The sequence below is a fragment of the Haliotis asinina genome, chromosome 1 (assembly GCF_037392515.1).
Source record: "Haliotis asinina isolate JCU_RB_2024 chromosome 1, JCU_Hal_asi_v2, whole genome shotgun sequence".
Taxonomy (NCBI): Eukaryota; Metazoa; Mollusca; class Gastropoda; order Lepetellida; family Haliotidae; genus Haliotis; species Haliotis asinina.
In genome coordinates, this window is record NC_090280.1 from 12,627,389 (window position 1) to 12,643,470 (window position 16,082).

At 37.1% G+C, this 16,082-nt stretch overlaps 1 protein-coding gene across 1 annotated transcript in view; it reads left to right on the forward strand.

Annotated features, from left to right (window-relative positions):
• The first annotated feature begins 5,097 nt into the window (after window positions 1-5,097).
• The window catches only part of LOC137287174 (B-cell receptor CD22-like), a 129,368-nt gene continuing 118,383 nt past the window's right edge, over window positions 5,098-16,082 (forward strand). The window contains exon 1 of the mRNA XM_067819347.1: window positions 5,098-5,207. The gene's annotated coding sequence lies outside the window, so the exon portion shown is untranslated. The remainder of the gene's footprint in view (window positions 5,208-16,082) is intronic.

The window sequence follows — 16,082 nt, forward strand, 5'->3', positions numbered from 1 at the left end:
TGGTCTAAAAACACAAAAAGTAACTGTCAGATGATTTGTCCTTTCAAATATGTGGGGGCCGGGGGGATATGTCATCTTCTGATGACTCTTGTTTTTAAAACTCTTTGGATGTTGAAATAACTTTAATATGAACATGATACCAGTAATCACTTTCAGAATAATCTTATTAGTGAAAACATTATTTTAAAAAAATATCTTAAAGCAGGAACCAAGAAACTAAGTTGGTACCAAGTGATTGCTCTCCGATGATATGTCTATAGTGTTTGAATGCCTGGTTCTGCTTTCAAGCTACATGAATCTAATGTCAGTCAGATAGGTATAAATATTCATAACTGATTAGATTATTATTTATTTTATTACCTTTCTATGTGTACTAAAGGATGAACCATTCTTAAAAGTTATCTTGCTATCATTTCAAGTGTAGCAAATAAAAAACCAGTTTTAATGACTGCATTGTTCCTATGTTGTAACAAAACTAAAGACAAATAATGTTCTCTTAGCTAAGAAATACAATTTTATTTTATTCCGTCTAATATCCCACAAAGTCACAATTCTCGCACAGTTTTTATGTTGATCCACATCTCTTTATTGAAATAGACACTCATTTGATATATCATATTTTGGATATTGTGTGATAGGCGTCTGCTGACACTGTCCCTTTGAATGAAAAAAATTTTACTCCTCAAATATTTTGTATAATTATAACAGATACTGCTCTGCACAGAGGCCCTTCAGATTATGCTTTTGAAACTTAGCAACTTCCTAAAATGTGTTACAAATTTAAGAATATGTAAGATCAAAGGCAACAATATTCCCCACATTGTTCTTCAGTGTAAGAAGTTTTGCTGTTTTGATCGTCCCTAACAGAAATCGGATCGCTGTTAGATTTGTTTGCATTGTGTCACGGCCTTCTCGCCTGTCACGTTTCAGCTTTATGGTCTACCAACTCAATGTCCAGTATTGATGAAACATGATAAACAAAAACAATTTTTATAGTAACAAAAATTGTCCATGTTTATAACACTTGCGAAGTCTTAAACTACTAGTTGTTGTCATCTATTTACATGTGTGCGAAAGGGTGAAAATTCATCCAAATTCTGAACTTCGAGCAGATGTACGTTTTGTGAACGATGATGCCGACAGCTAACTGATCGTGAGGCCGATCGCATTCCTTGATCCGCCATAATGTTTTTGTGTTCAACAAAATGGTTTAGTTGAAGGTACTCATCAAATCGCAGCAATGTATAATAGATATAGCAAGTGTGAATGGCATAACTCCTAGCACATCGCTTCAGAAGCATTGTTTGACCCAGAAAATAAATCTGACACATCCACGATGCGCGCCAGGCCTGCTGATTGACCAAAATTGACGCGTGTGCCAATTTTGATTGACGGAATGGATCAGTCTGTTGGCAACATGATGATAAATGTTCTCATCAGGAGAATCACCACATGAATCAATAAAAGAAATATACCAGCATCCTTTTTTCACAAAATCAGATAATGCAATAATTGCTACCTTAAATCCAAATTAAATAAATCAAACATTAGAAACAAAAATTCAAAAGCACCATAATTTTATATGGCAATTTCTTAATGTTTTAGTGGACAGATTCACACTATTAAAGGTCACATATACTCTAATAGGGTACAAATGCAGAATCAGTTGCTGACCACGTTATAAATGAAACCCCGTCATTAAAACTGCTCATTTCGATCTTTAATTACCTTAAATCAACCTTTTTGTCAACAGTGCACAATTCTCAGCCGTAAACGAAATTTCAACCAGAGCGGCGCGTCTCCGTGACGTAATAGTGGGTATAGAAATGAGGGTCTGTGCAGTATTCATCTACATTTCAGGGGTTAAACTATTTCGTTTACAGGTTTGTACAAACCTGAAATCGTGAAAGCTGTTGAGAAAAATGAAAACTATATGCTCTCACAATCTACTATCATTTAGTTTTGTCTCCTGCTTTGCCTAGTTTTTGAGTTACTGTTACCTGAGGGTGTTATATTACAACCCTTGTTTTCATAGACGATTCTGTCAAAATCACTTGGTGTCGCTAGGTTGTAATCCGTGTTAGGTGGTCTAAACCTACACGTTATTTGTCATTATTCACTTGATGCTCAGTTAATGAATTTATAACAGGTATAATTAGTGGTAACGCCACTTAGATTACCCGACAAAGGCCCCCATTAGGCATTTCTTTTGTCTGGATCGATCAAAGGATTAACCGATAACACGCTGATTGATTAATTAGTTTTATGTGGATTTAAATGAGGGATTTGTCAAAAGGTAGTGTTTATGTATGTACATTTACTCATCTATACTGAATACACTCTGTCGTATCTGTGCCTATGTAAAACAACACCCTTCTTTCAAAGGATTAACCGCCAATACATTGATTGATTGCTCATTATTGGCTAACTTAATAACGGTTTAAAAAGAATGACGCACATTATGCAATTAGTTGCCAGGTGTGCTATCTTGGGTGACCAGTGAAGCTATACAGCAATGTGAAAAACCTGAAACAATACATCACTTTTTCATATATTAGACTGTTAAAAGACACATCACTTGGGAAATCTGCAGATGAATTATATATCACTTGTTTTTGTGGATATTGATGGATACATTCCTCGAAGAAGGTAATAGCCTGACATTGCTCATATAACTTTAATTCTAATATTTGCATTTTTGTTTTTAATAAGTTGTAGTAACTTTCAGTAGAATCATTGTTTTCGTCGTTAAGTGTAATGATGCAGACGACATACTAGGGCGTGCGGATGAGTTATGATTCATATAGGAAAACTATGAAATGTATAGATATTACATTCCTGTTATACATTCGCAGATCGCTTCTTTTATTAAGTTTCAAAATGCTTGCAAGTATGATTATAAAGTAATTAGGATTATGAGACCAAGTATAAAGACGTATATTGACAAGTGTCTACATACTGCTGAGTGAACGTTACAAACCAAGTAAATTTAGTAAGTGAAGAAATTTATCGCGCAATATTTTCACTTCGTCCCCGACCTCGCTTAGGTTATGTTACAAGTTGTGTCGTGCAAACTCTTTTTGGTAATGATTTAAATACATATATATTTCTGTAGTTTTGATTTTCTAACTTGATGAGAACAAACCATACATAATCTCATTAATTCAAATGGATTTGACTTCACGATTTTCCAAAATGGCGGCGCCCTGTCTTGGGATGAATGCTATTTAAGTTTGTTTTCACCCACCTACAAAGGGACAATTACTTTCTACTGGTAGTAAAATATGTATTTTATTGACGGACAATAGGATTTTACATGACATTGCTTATAACATAACAATTTCACTGTTGGAAGTGAGGTGGAGGTCAGTAAAACATTGCTTGCAATATAAATGTGACTTCGATCCCCACCTTGCTTCCTTGGAAGCAATCGAGAAATCGTTCCTTCTATGACGTCACTGTAGGGCTCTGGTGACAGAGTTACGTAACCTGTCTGCGGTTTCATTTGCGGGCGAGAGAAAAGCAGACAGCTTTTTAGCAACTTTTAAGCGCTTGATATTAATTAAGCACAATTTTTTTTGAAAAAAAAAAGGTGTTTCGTTTATGACTAACCAAACGTCTTTCATATGCAGTGATAAAAAGAGTACCAAAAAATTGAGTTTAGTGGTCCTTTAATGTGAAAACTCTGATGAAACCCTTTCTGCATGCATCTCTTATTCCATAATAACTAACACAGATTGCATCTTTACTGACAATTACCAGATTGTTACCTAAGGTCTCTGCTGTAAATGGAACCTCAAAAAGGGGTCCAGGACTGCAAAAAACTCCCTCAATGAGCGGTACACATCACCCACCCCTGCACCACTTTTCTCTGACTGTGTGATATTTTTAATTTCCTGGCCAAAAGTCTGCAGTCCTGTGATTTTTGCCGCAACTTGTTCCACTGAATCACACAATAGCAGAGATCAAGCAGGTGAAAACTGATGCCATAACTTACTACTATTAATAATGTCTTTAGTGGCAGAGAAAACGTATGACTAGCATTTATATAATAAACTAGTGTTGTCTGCTACAAAAATGACCAAAGTGGAACTCGCCTGTCATTTCTCTCCCTTGGCAGTACATCTATTCCGCAATCATTGGCTGAGCAGCGATTCTGCTGTCCTTCTTGGAATATGTGACATGCTACACATTCCAGAGACATTCCTGGGACAAGCAGTATCTAGTAACCCATTCAGTTTCTTTCCTGGGACCCGTGATATAGGCCTTCAGCAACCCATGCTTGCCATAAAAGGCGACTATGCTTGTCATAAGAGGCGACTAACGGGATCCTGTGGTCAGGTTGACTGACTTGGTTGACACATGTCATTGGTTCCAATTGCGCAGATCGATGCTCATGTTGTTGATTACTGGATTGTCTGGTCCACACGCGATTATTTACAGACCACTGCCATATAGCTGGAATATTGTTGAGTGCGGCGTAAAAGTAAACTCACTCACTCACTCTTCCCTGGTGCGATCAATCTTTGCTCTGACATAATGTCAATATAAACAAAGGGGACATTACTCTGAAGTGGACACAGATCTCAGTGATTTGATTTGTTGAGAGCTGGTGACTTGTAACATGAATTAGGACAAGTCCTATGTCTTACAACTCGGTTGCAAATGTTTTTGTGTTTCCTCTACTCTGTTGAAATACACCCTGACATTAGTGATGCACTATCAATTTGTACTTGACACTTGTGAAAAATAATTACTTTTTTTTTTAATAGTGAATGAAACAATCCAGGATCTTACTATTTTTCTAAAAGTAAATATTTTAATGAATTCTTCTTTGTGCAAGTGCAAAGATTCTGCTGACAAAATAAAGAAAAACATATAAATCATTTGAGAACTCTTAACACACCCAATCAGTGTATTGAAATGTGCTCACAACGGGGGTAATGCACCAACTGTTGTTCATTTAAGAAATACATTTCAGACTGAGGATGGTTTGTGTGTCACGCTGATGCCCAAATGATGTATATATAGACGTGTGTCATGAATTGTTGTTAGAGCTATTAATAGCAAGCAGGTTGTGTATTATCATACAACACCAGGGTAGTTGTATCAACCAGGAAGTAAGATCACTGGAAAATTCATACTTGTCAGGCTGGAAGTTTATCACGTCATACGTTTAGTATATGCGTTGCTGAACATTCATGTAGGTAGGTACATTCAGTAAGACAATAAGTAGTGCATATTTTGATTATTCATATGATGTTTTACTGCATTGTGAAAGTTGTACACAACAGTGTTTCAGCTATATATGATGGTTGTCTATAAATAATTGAGTTTGGACTAGTTGCATCGATATATGGACAGTGGTATCCAATAACGTGTATCGCCGTTAATTAGGTTTCTTACTTGCAATTCAAACACGTATGTTTGGGGGATGCCACACAGCAGGGTACTAAATTGTCAACAGGGTACTAAATTGTCAACAGGGTACTAAATTGTCAACAGGGTATCTTGCTCAGAATGAAGATTGATTTATGGACATAAATGAGGTTATTGGAGTTCAGCTCAACTTCGGCATGTGTCCTGTTTGGTGCCATCAGTGAAGATCTGGGTTGGATTAAGTTTTCCACAGCGAGCTTACGGGATCAGGTGGTCATACTCACTGACATAGTTGAGACATGTCATTGTATCCCAGTTGCATGGATCAGTACTACAAAGTAGAACTCATATACAGTTGTACATACAATAGATAGACTGGAGTATCATTTTAGTTTACAAAACACATGTATTATGGTGATCAAATATTGTGTATGTGGTATGTGTCATCTCAATTCATCTCAAGATAAACATGTACTGTCTCTTAATTTACATGTATATGCATGCCATAAGAATTTACTTAAGCCTTTTAAAACTACTGGTGATATGAACACACTTTTAGAAATGTGGGACCTTGATGCGTATTCAAAGCAGGAAAGCATTTATTTTGTAGCATGCTATATAATGTGCAGATAAATGATACTTGTCTTCAGTAGCTAATTTACATCATGGACATAAACATGGAGATTTATCTATTCCTAACTGTCTCCCTATATTGTGTTTTAATCTTAATAAACCACATCTGAACTTAACAAATATATTCTAAAGTCCAATGTCAATGATGCAATCTACTGTAATTATTTCTCAGGGGCTAAAATACTTTAATATTCATGATAAATACAATATCTGGAGCTATTATTCAGAGTACAAGTCCAAGACAGGAAGAATAAATTAACTGTAACATTTTAAAACTTATTAATAAAAGAGTATATGTTAGAGGATGTTTGCAGATTGAAACCACCATATATGAACAAAACTATGTGAGAATAAAGTATTACAAATATACAATGCATGAGTTGAAATTATGTAATTGCTTTTTATGTACCTTAAGTGGTATCCAGTTTTCATGCCTGCCTAAAACTCAAAGCCAATATCTTAATGTTAACTTTATACACATTGCGCCAATGTAAAGCAGATACCTGCCACATTCTCCCATTGCAATCAGGGTGTGGTGGCTAGCATTTAAAAATCAGTTTTACAGTTTCTGCGCCATATAATAGGAGTGGTTGTATTTGTGTGTCGAATATTTTGAAGAAGACATTACAATGTACCATTCTCACTTTACTTATATTGCTAAATCAGCATTGCAGCTTCCCATTTTATGATTTGGGGAATATAATATAGGGAGGTATTTATGACTACTTTTTTATTTAAAAGCCACTGTTCATGCTTAGCTATGCGTCCTCCCCTTCGAAAACATATTGGTTCTATCAAGACTCCCTATTAAACTGGAGTGTTCTGTAAAAATAACATAATATGACGAGTTGGTTTTGTGATCCAGTATCCGATACAAGTACATCACCTGCAAACATGAGAAGTAGAAGCGAATCAGGGAAAAGTTGTATGCAGTATTTACCATGTTTTGATAGTAAGTATCATTCAAACAATCAAAAACGTTCAAAGAATAAAGAATGGATACCTCATGTCCATGCATGATCTGATTTTAAGCAAACCTAAATGTAGTCACTGAAATTATTTTTATGAAAAAAATATCTGAATGATACGCAAATATACGCAATAATACTGAAAGTGTAACCGTGAAACTTTAACAAATTCTTATGAATTATCCAATTACTGCATTTTATCTGTTTTTAATTTCTCTTGGTATGATACACTTTCCATGGATATTTTGAAGGTATTGAGCTACTGCAATTACTGAAGAGATGGCTGGATGTCAGAAAATATCTGAAAATGCTACTAAGTGTATTGGAATAACTTGGAATTTTTCTTTGTTTACATGTCATACAAACATAGTCTTTTAAGTAAAACATTCATTTTCACACTCAGTATCTTTTGTTTCATTTTATCTAGACAGTTGGTATTGGAGGCAAAGACCTGGAATTTGATTCTAAAATGTGTGGTGAATTCATTGATGCAATTTTGGCAGCTGGCTATGAAATATATGTGATGTAATTGGCATCTCAGTATACACCTTTGTGATTACAATATTTTCAAAAACATCCCCATTGATTCTAGATTAATCGGGAATGTGTCAGAAAAACTGATACCACTGATCATTAATACAGTCAGGCCGCGTTAGTCCGGACCCTGACAATCCGATTCCCGCGATATCCGAACGATAGCTAACTGTAACCAATCTTGTTTACTATGTAAACTCATCACCTGTTGATTCAGTAATCCGGTGCTTCACTCTCCGTATCCGAACATTAATCAGCGGTAACAGATTAGCTAATTACACATAGTTTTGCTTCATTAATCCGGCGGTACATCAAAAAGGTTGGGATAATCCCTTCACACCATGAGCCCCATTCAGTGGTAATTGTTAAGTGACACTTGCGAGTTGAAGATGTCGTTAGTTTGTGATTTTGATCAATTAGTAGGTCTCACTTTTGGTTAGTTGGAGTAATACCTGTCATGCTTACTTCCTGTATAAAACACTGATCGTGTCAAAATGAGATCAGCTGACGCTTGTCAGTCATAATGGAAAAGTCCCGCCCCTAGGCGTAAAAGATGTGAAATTACTGCCGCACAAAGAAAAAGAGAAAACCTTAAAACCAACTTTGATATTATGTGTAAACATTTTGGTCAAGAATTCGGACAGTCTATCGGCAAGAGCACAATTTCGGACATCGGATATGTTTTGTGATTGGTATGATCGTTTGACAGACAGATGCAATCACGTGGTCGACACGTGATCTCACTTCGTAACAATGCTGCTAGTCACAAGTATGCTAATGTCAAACTGACCAACGTGAAAGTTGATTTCTTGCCCCCAAACACCACATCGCACATTCAGCCAACTTGTATACGTTCGTATGTTTTTGTATTGCTATGTCAAAGGGAAGTAACCCTACTGTAGTTGTGTTCATAAAAGTTCGTTTCAGTAGTCCGTACGTTTCACTATCCGAACGTTTTTGATGAAAAACGGATGTGTTCGGATTAACGCGGCCTGACTGTATGCTATTTATGAAATTAATAATAAAGTAATAATTAATTACTCCCAGTAATTATCTGATTTTCATATTTCAAGCATACAGCAAATATCAAACTGTGAAATACAATTTCGTATTGTGTCAAAGAAGGCAACACTTACAGTGAATCATATTTTGAAAGGTTATTTTGAGCACTTCAACTTTGTCTTGAATAACAGTGAATGTATCAAGGAACTGGAAAATCCTGCAGAATTCAAAACTATAAATTATATTTGTTTTTGTATGATATATTTACAATCGCATTGGGCTTCAAAATGATTGTTGAAGAAGGACATAATGTATATGTCCCTTTGGTACAACCAGCCATCCAACCAACCAACCAACATGCTGTTCACAGGAGAATACTGGGCAATTGCTATAATTTGGTGGGTGAAAGACAAACGCCCATTCTCAAAATTGTGCACAATTACAAACTGAAACTTTAATTTTAGGTAACATAACATGCAGCTGTGTGTTGTGTAACAAAATGTCCTGTGTGCACACTTTGTATGTTGAAATTCCTGTTTCACATCTGATTCAGCCATTCATTTGGCACTACTTACAAGGCCGTCACAGGGCCCTTTGCTGTGACAACATTCAAAATACAGTTGAACGCTGTTGTCTCGATATTTACGGGACCAGGAAAAAATATTTACTTATCTGAATATCGGCATATCATCAAGTACCAACATGAATGAAATGAAAAGAAAAGAAAACAGTAGACTGCTTGTCTATTATCTATTGTCTAATCTATTTGTCCTCACAGAAGTTGCAAATACACATGGCAATCTTGTCATAGTGTCCATTTTGAAAAATACGAAAGTTTTATTTACTCCACAAACGAAGTGATGAAATCAGAAAGTTTTAACTGACCGACTAGATAACAGGTGAGGAGTTCATCAGTTTACTCAGCAATGAATTGCTTGTCACATGATTATTCAAGTCCCTGATTAGATTCTCACTATGGTTTGATTCAATACTTTAATTCGTTAGCAGGAGTGTTATGTTTAAATTGGGAGTACATCCTAATTAGATGAACAAACAAGTGACACCCAGAACTCAGCCTTAATGGGCAATCTTTTTGTTTCGAGGGGCGATAACTCTCCTTTTAAAATGATATAAGCGAGGGTCCAACTTCTCGCTTCTGGTCTGGTTTCCGAGTCAATGTGCGCAGCGACAACTTGCTACATGTGAAGACAGAACCCAGCTTACGCGTTGCCGTGTTCATATTAGCTGAAAGAAATATCGTTTACGACGAAAAGCCATTAACTGACACATGTATTGTTTTAATCTTAGTTTAGAAAGGCATCCGTTGTTTAATTTCCAAATGCAGTACAACTTGACACGATAGAAGATCACAGGAAAAATGCCATGTCACGGCATTTCCTGCGACAGAACATGAGACAGAGCAAGTCTCGGGTGTCGTAGCATCTGTGAAGTAATGAAATTTTTTTTTTATGTTGTCAGGACTCATGTTGTTCCCAATGGTAATTCTTTAACTATTGCCACATTAAAATCTTACAAAGAGTTCTTATACAACCGGCACCCGTGGCGAGCCACCTCCTCATGGTGGGTGCTGGGTAACGCCGAGAGCTCGCCAACATCCCCGTAGTGGACCCGGGGGGATATTTGGTCCACCAACCCGTTTGCCGTGGGTTGCGGCCCTGTGTCGGTGGAGGAGGGGATCCTGGTGGTTGAGGGCATGGGAGCAGGACCAGTGTTCCTAATGCCCAATACACCACTTTGGCCCTGACTTCACCTAGACGGGTGGTTGAATGGGCCTGGTTCAACCAATCGGCTGGTCATGCCAAGCCCTGTGCATAGATAATATGTAATTGCACAAAATTTGATTTTGAATTGTTAAAACTTTAGTCTTGGCACCCTTTGTTCAGAATATTATTTGACTTGAATTTTGTTTACATGAATTCTGCCTAGAGTCTTATGCCCAGAAGGCGGTGGCTCATGGGCCAATCTGGTGGAAGAATTAATCTTTTGGTTTTTCTGCTGGAGTATATCATCTGAGTATCCTTGGTGCTGCAGGTTGGAGACCCGCTTGTGTTTAGCATTGTCCTTTGTGATACTCCGTGGTGGGTGGGGAGCTCGGATGATGAAACATATATACTACCTATGGAATACCAAACCCCCCAAAAACGCAATAAACGTCAACTTGACAACGATGATGACGACCAACGACCTTCCAACTCAATCAACTATTGGCCACGATTTTTAGTTCTAGAAACTGTACACAAGACGCCGCTGAAACTTAACCCTTTCGCCATTTCCAAGGGTATACATGGCATTGCAGGTGAGGTGAAAAACGTTAGACGCTTGCGTTCAGGCTCTCTGCTGGTTGAATGCAACAGAAAACAGCAAGAAAAGAACCTCATGTCAACAGAAGTATTTGTTGGAATTCCCGTCTCTATCACTGCCCACAGGACTCTGAATACCAGTAAAGGCATAATCAGAGATAGAGATGGATTGTTTGCTGATATGTCAGAGTTAGATATTGCTTCTGAGATGAAAGATCAGGGAGTGATTTATGTTAAAAGATTCACGATCCGCAGAAACAATGAAACGGTCCAAACAAATACTTATCTGTTCTCCTTCTCATCGCCAAATCCTCCGAAGTCTGTTAAAGCAGGTTATTGTAGTCTTTCAGTTGACGTGTACATCCCAAATCCTTTGAGATGTTTTAGATGTCAAAGGTATGGGCACGGTGTTAACACTTGTACCAAGCCCATAACATGCACCCACTGTAGTGAGAATACTCATGTCACAGAAGACTGTAACAGTGACCATAAAAAGTGTACAAATTGTTCGGGAAATCATTCGTCTTTCGCCAAAGAGTGTCCAGTCTGGAAAAAACAAATGGAAATCAATAAGATTAAATTCACCCAGAACGTCAGCTTTTCTGACGCCAAAAAACTTGTGGAATCTGCAGCACATACTGAACCATTTGCATCAGTTTTAAGAACTCCTGAATATACCTCAAAAGTAACTACCTCGTCGATACATTGCCAGACAGATTTGACGTGGGTTAAAACAAATAATGCTCAGTTCGTTGCACCCGAACAGTCTACTCAAACCTTGACATCTTCTGTCAACACTCAGGTGGTATCTAAAGGCGGGTCACAGTCCTGTAGTCAGACTTCATCTGTATCTGGAGAAAAATCATTGTCTCAGTCAACTCACAAATCACGATCAAAAACAAGCTCTAAGAATATTGTTCAAAGTAAAACTGACTCAAGAACAGAATCTTCAAAAAAGAGTGGCAGACCCCAGAAGGGTTCAGAAAATCCTGTAAAATTATTTAATAAATACGGATCGCTTGAGGCCATGGAAGTGTCAGAAAACTTTCATCCCAGGGCACATGGCTTGTCGCCCTCGAAAAAGGTGAGGGGTAGATCCCCTATTAACCCACCAAAGAGATAGTGTATTCCAATAATATTGTACAGTGGAACTGCAGAGGATTGAGGACTAATTTACATGAATTACAGCTATTAGTCCAAGATTTTACACCTTCAGCGATATGTCTCCAAGAGACATATTTAAAACAAACAGATACATTTGACCTTCGTTATTTTAATGCATATCACTGTTTTTCACGTCCAGGTGATAGAGCCACCGGAGGATCATCCATTCTAGTCAGACAAAACGTTATTCAAAGCCCTGTTCCACTTATTACTAATATGCAGGCTGTTGCAGTGAGAATTACTTTACATGTAGCGTTTACGCTATGCTCTCTATATATTTCACCGTCTTCGGCGTTTGCTAAAACCGATCTTCAACCTCTATATGATCAGCTCCCGAAGCCCTGTATTATAATGGGAGATTTAAATGGGCACAACCCACTCTGGGGTAGTGTAAATACAAACACTAAAGGTAAACTGTTGGAGGAGTTTTGTTCTGACAATGATTTATGTATTTATAATGATGGTTCCAACACATATTTACACCCTGGGACAGGGACCTATTCTGCTCTCGACTTGTCACTCACAAATTCAGAACTACTAAATGAATTCGAATGGTTAGTCCACGATGACCTCTGTGGAAGTGACCATTTTCCTACTATATTAAAAGCTGTAACTCCATCTGATGTTCCTCCATCATCAAGACGAAATTTTAAAAAGGCTAACTGGGCTTTATATGAAACACTGTGTGCTGAAAAACTTAAACCTGAACGTTTTATTGACGTTCCTGATGCCATCAAATGTTTTTCTGATGAATTGAATTCCATAGCTGATGAGTGTATACCAAAATCATCTGTAGTTCCACATATTCGAAAACCATGGTTCAGCGATGAATGCAAACAAGCTAGGAAGGCAAGGAAAAAAGCAGAACATTATTTCCGTCGCCATCCTATGGTGCATAATTTAAATAAATTTAAAATTTTAAATGCTAAAGCACGGCGTACTTTTAAACAGAACAAATGCCAATCTTGGCAAAATTATGTATCCAAAATAAATTCTCGGACACCCATTTCCAAGGTATGGAACATGGTCCAAAAAATTAAAGGCAAAGTCTACTGTCCATCATCTTAAACATGGAGATCAGTTACTTACTGATAAATCAGATATCGCAGATAAACTGGGCGAAACCCTCGCTAAACACTCTTCCTCTTCTAATTATTTACCTAAATTTCAGCAATATCAAAAACAACAAGAAAAGAAAACTATTAATTTCAATTCTGATAATGGGGAAGATTATAATGAAACATTTTCTATTCATGAACTCCATACTGCTCTTGATCAAGCTCATGATACTGCTACAGGAGCTGATAACATACATTATCAACTCCTGAAGCACTTACCAGAATCCTGTTTAGAGACACTCTTATCAATATTTGATGATATTTGGACTTCCGGGAAATTTCCTTCTTCATGGCGTGATGCCATAGTAGTACCAATACCTAAACCTGGACGTGATCATACGGATCCGTCCAATTATCGACCTATTTCACTAACTAGCTGTGTTTGCAAGACCATGGAACGCATGATAAATAATCGACTTGTTTGGTACTTGGAAACAAATAATCTTATCACAGATATACAATGTGGTTTCCGTAAAAACAGAAGTACTGTCGATCACTTAGTGCGACTGGAATCATTTGTGAAAAACGCACTCATTAATAAACAACATGCTGTGTTTATCTTTTTTGATCTTGAGAAGGCATATGACACAACATGGAAATATGGCATACTGAGAGATTTACATGATTTCGGTTTGCGAGGTCGTTTGCCTGAATTCATTGCTAAATTTTTAAATAACAGGCAATTTCAAGTCCGTGTGGATTCTACCCTGTCTGATCATTATAATCAGGATCAGGGTGTTCCACAAGGCAGTATTTTGTCTGTCACTCTTTTTAGCGTCAAGATCAACAGTTTATCTAAAGTTTTAAACGATTTAATCGATGGATATTTATTTGTGGATGATTTTAATATTTCTTGCCGCGGTAAGAATATGCATACTATTGAACGGCAACTGCAGCTGTGTTTAAACAAAATTGATAAATGGTGTCTTGAAAACGGTTTTAAATTTTCTAAATCAAAAACCAATTGTATACACTTCTGTCGTAAATACAAACCCCATAAAGAACCAGAGTTATTTCTCAGTGGTACCCCCATCAAAGTCATCAAGGAGGCCAAGTTCTTGGGACTTATTTTCGACTCACATTTGACCTTTTTGCCACATATTAAATCCCTTAAAGCCAAATGCCTGAAGGCACTCGATTTATTAAAGGTTGTTTCAAATTCAAAATGGGGAGGGGATCAATCTACCCTTCTTCACTTATATAGATCACTGATCCGATCTAAACTTGATTACGGCTCCATCGTATATGGTGGCGCTTGTCAAAGCAACCTAAAACTACTTGATCCTGTTCACCACCAAGGCCTAAGACTTTGTCTTGGTTCTTTTAGAACCTCTCCTATCGACAGTCTACTACGTCGAAGCTGATGAGCCTTCTCTCAACTTACGTCGTATCAAACTATCTTTACAATACATTACAAAATTAGCTTCTAATGAGTCTAACCCCGCATTTAATTGTGTTTTTAATCCTCTCTATGAGGATTTGTACAACAAAAAGTCTTCCCTTGTTCCGCCTCTTGGGCTCAGAATTAAGCCATTTCTTGCTGCTTCCAGCATTGAGCTGAACCATATAGCTCCTTCCCGTCTTCTTTCTTCTCCTCCTTGGCAGTTGGTTAGGCCACATGTTGACCTAACATTAACATCACTTAAAAAATGAGAAACGAATGAATTACAGTATAAACAAGAATATAATCAACTGAAACATTATTACATTTATTTACAGATGGGTCCAAGGACGGTGGCGCAGTCGCTTGTGCCACTGTCACTGGATCCAGAACAATATCTTCTAGGTTACCAGATAATAGTTCTATTTTTACAGCTGAAGCTAACGCCATATTAACAGCTCTAAAATATATTCAAAGACACCCTAAACGTAAACAATATATAATCTATTCTGAATCTCTTTCTTGCCTTCAAGCTATTAAAAATTTATCATGTAAACATCCACTTTTAATTGAAATAATTGAATTGTATAATAACCTTGCTACTGGCCAGTACGACATCGTCTTCTGTTGGTTACCAAGCCACGTAGGCATTTCTGGTAACGCAATGGCTGATCTTGCTGCCAAGGCAGCACTCAACAAATCTGTGACACCACTTCTTATTCCTTACAGTGATTACAAAGCCACCATTAGATCTTATATCCATGGTCTGATGCAAAAGAAGTGGGACACCCAAGTAGGTATCAATAAATTACATGAAATAAAACCGTATATTGGTTACACCTACTTGGGTTGTCAGTCCAGATTTGAAGAGGTTATTTTAAGATGATGTCGTATTGGCCATACTAGATATACTCATTCATACCTTTTAAAAGGTGAGGATCCTCCATTTTGTATCCCTTGTGATGAGAGAGTTACAGTCAAGCATATCCTGCTTGACTGTGTTGAATTCTCCATCACAAGGGATAAGTATTTTACAGTTAAAACAATAAGGGATCTTTTTGCCAGCGTTAGGTCTCATTTAATTATTGATTTTTTAAAAGAAAATGATTTTTTGGTTGAATTTTGAAATTATGTTGTGTAAATAGATGTATTTTAATTATTGGAAGTTTGGATTAGTAACTTGAATTGTTGGTGGCTGTACCCTCAAAGGGGGTTGAAGTATTGTAAAATTATTGTCCTCCTGAGAGGGTACGTAAGTCCAAAAACATTCACAGTAAATTTAAACTTTCCACTGTTCTTAGTCGTAGTATATCTGTATTTTTAATTTTGGGCTAGATATGTCTAAATTGCTAACAGCTGAGGGGATGATGTAAATCCGACTAGGCTCCATGCAGGTAGCAAAGGCACTGTAAGTCCCCATGGTCCCTAGTATGGTGATCTACCTTCAGTTGCTGGTAACCTATAGCCTGATTTTATACTGTATTGTCCGAATAGTAATATTAGTTTTAAACTTTCCACACTAGTTTTAATCTCATTTGTGATATTCTAGTTGTTTTACTGTCCTTCGCTGACAGGTTTTTAT